Raw genomic sequence first — 6,589 nt, 5'->3', positions numbered from 1 at the left:
TGCTTCCTGTATTAGTCAGACTGCCTTCTGCCAATCAAAACATTATGCACAGCTATCAGGCATTATTATCAACACCTATCCTGCAGTAGTTCTTTTGTTTGTGATGAGTAATTTAACACTCAACACTGAAACCTAAAGCTAATATTGTGAAGTACTCCAAGGAGACAAATTGCATATATCGCAAACTTTCAATAACCATCTGGTAGTTTGGGGATATAATTACAATGTGGGTTTTCAGAAAACAAACCAAAACAAAACAACAAAAAGTCCTGTTCCTGATGCAGCCACGGATTCCTTGCTTTCTGTCTGCTGGAGCTGAACATCAGTGGCTGGTGGTAGCCTCCTGGCACCAGGAATGCAAGCCTGTGTATTGGTGCTCCCTCATCAGCAGGCTTTAGCCAACTTTGGAGATCATTGATCCAAAATGACGCATTCTGTATTCGTTTAACTTGCAGCTGGTAAGCCAGTCCATTCTTTTATCTGCTTAATATCTGATTTCTGGCATCTGACCAGTATCACAAGTTTTTGTGAGCTTATAAAATATTACGACTTTGTATATTTGTCAAATATGACATTTCTTTGGTGAATCCCTCCTACTTGTAATACTGAGTACAGAGATATACGAGGGGCCAGTAAATTTCTGACTGGCATCAAATAAAATAACTTCCCAATGGAAAATGCCGTGAGATGGCTGCTACTTTTTCTTTTGTGGATCTTGGGTCTTTGCTGACTAAAGCAAAGTTACTACGTAGGCCATAGGGTTCAGAGGTGGACGTAGAGATTTCTTAATTGGTGGAGGTATAAAGACTCTCTCCCTATGGATTCGGTGGTGTAAGCTGAGAACAGTGGGAACAGACTGTAAGGCCAGACTGTTGTCTCTGTTCGTAGCCTCTGTTGTCAGCAGTCTTCGTGTGTTTGACTGTCTCTGTTCCCTCTCCTCAGAACAAATATAGTTCTTCCCTTTAGCATCTCTCACATCCCCCCTTGACTAACCACAATCTCCATTCTTCATATAATCCCTCTCTCTGGATTATCAATAGTTCGTTATTCCTAGTTCAGATTTCAGCTGCCACCTTCTACTTCAGGCATTTTCTCTTTGCCAATTTGTAAGCCTCGGATAATTCAGTGTCATATTCACTCATCTGTTTTACTCTCACCTCCTCTCTCTCCTCACTATGACTTCCAACACTGGATATCGTTCTTACTGTTTTTTAAAAAAGGGTTTATTATATAGTGGGCATTTTATTTTGAAACTTACTCCTTTCTCCTTAGACGTGTTGAGGCAGCCTGGGCAAACAATGGCTACCCTTGCCTTCTGCTGTGCTCAGCACGCTCTTTGGGAGCACAATCTTGCATAGACTCAGCTTAGGTGTGTGCAGGATTGTTCCATCCAGTACGCCCGCCTCTTGTGGTAGAAACTAGAGGGAGGACAATAGGAGGGCACTGGTCTTTGTGTAGGCTCACATGACGTAGAGTGCACCCAGGAGAAACTCCCAAGCCTGGGAAATGGAATTCCTCCTAAATAGAGTAGAAAAGATTTAACCATAGAGAGCTTATTGGTACCTAGAAATGGCATTAATGAGGGAAATCGAAAATGCTGCATTGGATGGCAGTGCAGGATAGAGCAGGTCTAGGAAGTCTCATGGCAGGCTGCAGGCTGCTAGAAGACTGAGGAAGTAGGGTGGTGAGGCACAGAGCAAGAAAGCAAACATCTCAGCAAAAGGAGATGCTTCTTTTGGTTTGCCAAATATAAGCCAACCAAAAAAATTAATAGTTGGTAATATCCTACAAATCATAGTCTTAACAGACTAGGAATCCAACAACCCCTCCCAGTGCATTGCTGTGCTGTGAAGAATGCATCCTGGCTGTACAAACATGGAAGTAATGAGTAGAAGTAGAGGGGTAACAGCACTTTCATATGCTGTTCTGGCAACACAACAGCAAGGATATGGAGTTCAGGTTTGTTTTTTTTTTTTAAAAAAAACATTTAAAAGATGGAAAAAGTGCTGAAAAAAATGAGTGATATAAGAATGGGGAAAAAAATATCTTTCCCGCCCCCTCCCAATCTTATCAGAAAGAAAATTGAGAAGGGATTTGATTACAGTATATAAATCCCTTTCTGGGGAGAAAACATTGAGCACTGAAGTGATGTTGAATTTAGTAGAGAATGAAACTGTAGTTGGAATCTGAAGCTAAGTCAATCGAGGACAGAAGTCAGATAGCATTTTTTCTAACAGTGAGTGGGACTAACCATTCAAACTAACTACCATGCAATAGATTTTCTGTCTCCAACTATTGTCATATCAAGACCAGATACTCTGCCAGATGTTATGCATTAGTCAAACACAAATTATCCTTTCATCAAACAGAAGTTATTTGGCTTCATACAGAATTAATTGGGTGATGAAGTAATAACTCTAATATAGTGAAGATCAAATTTTACGATCTATTAGTCCATTTTGGCAGAAGAATCTAAATGCATATGTGTGGGTTTTTATATGCCTAAATCTAGGGACTCACATTTGCTATTTTCAGACAGTTCCTGTGAGAGTACATTTTTCAGGATTGCAGAGTTTTCTGTAATTGTTTATAGGGTTCTCCACTATCTCTAAATTCCTATCTCTAACGTTGGGTCACATCTGTGTGCATTCTTCCCTTGCTGTCCTTTGAACTACCTGCACAAGACAAGCACACTTAAAATTCCATTTAATATTCTGCGCTGCAAATGTCATCAGTTCTGTAAACGCAATGTGTTGTAACACCCCATAACATTGACCAATCACCCCTTAGAATATCTCTGGTCACCTTAAAGAAGTTATTATTCCCTCTGAATAAAATGGGAAGGATACCAAGGTACTCAGAGTTTCTGATTTTGAGCAAACTCCACATTCAGGACTGTTTGCTCACAGAAGTCAGTGCTGAAGTTGAATGAGAACTTTTGCTTCTGTTTGTCAGTGCAAATTCATTTGTATATATTCATTTCATATTTCAGCTGCTTATCTAGCCTGCCCCATCATGCACTCAGCACAGCGCAGCTGAAAGCAGTGGTGACACTAACGATCTTTTAAAAATTCTTAGCAGTTAGCTAAATAATACATTTAGATGTCAAGTGCCTGGAGTCCTCTCATACAGTAATCTTCAGTTACGTTTTGATGGCTTGAAATTTATGAATAAGGAGATTTTGCTCAGGAACATCTACATATGTATTTAGAAGATCGGGTAATGTATTGCAGAGCTGCAGAGATCTCTGTTCTCAGTAAAAAGCAAGATGAATAGTCAAGCCATGTCCAAGCTGACCGCATGTAACCCATGGTTCAAGAATTCTTTCTCAATCCAGGCTTGTACACGAGAAAGTCCTGGAGATTAGCTCACTCTTAATGGCCTCAACTGGAGCCTATTCACAGCTCAGTTATAATTACTATGCCTGCAGGATGAAAAGATGTAACCTGGGCTACTCTGGATGTAAAGGACCTGTACCAGCACTATGGTGATGGGAACCAGAGAACATATATATGTGGCACATTGTTAAAAATCCCATATAAGCCTAATGCAGTACATTTACTGCAGAGCAGAGAGTTTCCCTTGGCAATGATGCTGTGAACATTAAACACTTCTATGTCACAGAGTAGTCAAGGTATTCATCAGGATAAGTTCATCACAAAGCTTGGAGGTTGATCTGGAAACTGATTGGCAGGTAGATTAACATTTCCACTGCTAATACTAACAGTTAGAGATTATCTACTTTGTAATTAAAGAAATGCTTGAAACACATGTTGCTATATTTAAGTCGTATTCTTGATGCCAGTAACTTCAGACGAAGCCCAGATTACCACAGTATCTACTGCTAGGAGGTGAGTGGTTGATGCCATTTGCTGTTGTGCCTCGAGTATCTTATACTTTGAGCTCAGGAATATCTCCAAAGACAAAGCATTGAAAGAAATGAGATCATTTATAAATTCCTTCACATTTCACTGCTTGACATATCAATATGTATTCTACAACTACATGAAATTAAATTGTAGCAAGGTGGGTGCTGGTCTTTTCTCCGAAGTAACAAGTGATAGGAGAAGAGGAAATGGCCTCAAGTTGCACCAGTGGAGGTTTAGCTTGGATATTATTAAAAATTGCTTTACCAAACCAGCCTGCCCAGGGAAGTGATGGAGTCTCCTTCCCTGGAGGTGTTAAAATAATGTGTAGATGTGGCACTTCATGGTGTGGTTTAGTAGGCATGGTAGTGTTGGACTGACAGTTGAGCTGGGTGATCTTAGAGGTATTTTCCAACCTTAATGATTCTATGATGCTATGATGCTTTGATGCTATGATACTATTTCAGGAGGAAAATGGCTGTGATACTATGACAAAGCAGTACCTTTGTACAATATTGATCTTCTGTTGGTATGTCTAATTTATCTTATTTGTATTCACAGAATCACAGAATCACCAGGTTGGAAAGGACACACTGGATCATCGAGTCCAACCATTCCTAACACTCCCTAAACCATGTCCCTAAGCACTTCATCCACCCTTTCCTTAAACACCTCCAGGGAAGGTGACTCGACCACCTCCCTGGGCAGCCTGTTCCAGTGCCCAATGACTCCTTCTGTGAAGAATTTTTTTCTGATATCCAACCTGAACCTCCCCTGGCGGAGCTTCAGGCCATTCCCTCTTTTCCTGTCCCCTGTCACTTGGGAGAAGAGGCCAGCTCCCTCCTCTCCACAACCTCCTTTTAGGTAGTTGTAGAGAGTAATAAGGTCTCCCCTCAGCCTCCTCTTCTCCGGGCTAAACAACCCCAGCTCTCTCAGCCGCTCCTCATAAGACTTGTTCTCCAGCCCCCTCACCAGCTTTGTTGCTCTTCTCTGGACACGCTCCAGAGCCTCAACATCCTTCTTGTGGTGAGGGGTCCAGAACTGAACACAGTATTCGAGGTGTTCGAGGTGCGGTCTCACCAGTATTCATATTGCTGTTTCTTAGCTCAAAGGCATCCAGAAGCCTGCAATTTTCAAGTTTGCTCCCAAGACCACATCAGCACTAGCTGGAACCAGGACTCCTCTCCGCAGCCTCCACTGCCACCAACCATGCGTTAGGGTTGTCTGGTTTGTTGCCACCAAGCATTTTACTCGTTTTACTAGTGAGTGTGAGGCAGAGGGTTTGAAACTCTTTTTGAGCTCCCTTTGATGGGAGGCCGCTAATCTGAGATCACTGAGCAGGCCAGGATGGGACTTGGGAGCAGCTCTTCCATTTCATCATAGGCTCGCTCTTGGCCCCCCTCAGTCCCTGCTAGCCCAAGAAGCAGTCAATACCACTAATGGTGAGAAATCAGGTCTGCAGGCACGTGAACGTACTTGTCAGGGTCCTACAGGGTTTGAACTAATTGCTCTGGAGAAATATTTAAAAATTGATGGTATCCTGATGCTGTTGTCTTTTCTAGCAGTCAGTTCCTACACAGGGAAATACTTAAATCAGAAGGATAGATGTATTAAATAGAAATCAGCTGGAGGGAAATACACAATCAGAAATTCAATAAAACCATTTCAAATTGAGTACCTAATGCATTTGTTTTGAGGACAAATTCCCTGTGCAACAAAAAGTAAAATTCAATAGAAAGCTAACATGATAAAATAATACAACCAGAAAATGAATACTTTCTCTTTGTAAGAAATCAGTAAGTGTATCACTGAAGTGCAGAGTCCTCTTGAATAAACACTTTCTAAAATAATTTGGTGTAGTTAAATTATCTGTGGAATATTTTCCTGTTTCAGGGCATTTACCATAGGCTGTCACAAATCCCAGTTCCAAAGAAGGACAGTGGGTGATATTCTTGATCACTGATGATCAGACAGCCTGAAGCATCTGAAAAGCAGCCACCAGAATGAAGGACTGCTTAATACCTTTAAATAAGGAGAAGATTGACTTTTTGAAGTGAAAGATACCTTATTGAAATTCTTTACAGAACAAGAAAATAGACTCTTAACTGAATTTTCTATTTGTTTGGGTGGCAAGCAGAGAATAGCTTTATATTACTGGCAAATAGTGCTATTCTACACAAATACCTTCAATGTGTAATTATTGAGTGGAAGCTGGCATGATTTAGTCCTGTTGCAGAATGATGAGGGGCTCTAGCTGAGCCCATGGCCTGCTGCAGGCTCCCCTGTGCATACGCGTAACAGGGAAAAGCCCTCCTTCTGAAAGGTTTGGGACTTCTCTAGACGAGATGTCAGTGCAGGTTGCCAGGGTGCAGGGCCAGACCATGTGGCCTATAGTCAAGCTATGAAAAATACTTCAGGTGAGGGAATTAGCCATCCACAAAACCCAGACAAGCGGATAGTTACTTCCTCTAAGGATTTCGTGAGAATTTCTGTGCACAGTCTTCAACCTGACTTTTTTGCACTGGAATACCTCTGGCATTCTCAGAACTCTGAACTTTTGTGTCAACACCACAAATGCTGACGGGCTGAAAAGAGTAGGAAGCAAGGCTTATTTTATAATTTTATAGACAGAAGACCACAACAACACATACAAATTGAGGGTGCAATTCACAAGCCTAAATATTATATGTGTCTACTAACATTGTAAACACCTGAAGGTATCC

Source organism: Cuculus canorus, chromosome 1, assembly GCF_017976375.1.
Source record: "Cuculus canorus isolate bCucCan1 chromosome 1, bCucCan1.pri, whole genome shotgun sequence".
Lineage (NCBI taxonomy): Eukaryota > Metazoa > Chordata > Aves > Cuculiformes > Cuculidae > Cuculus > Cuculus canorus.
This window is presented reverse-complemented; position numbering follows the sequence as displayed.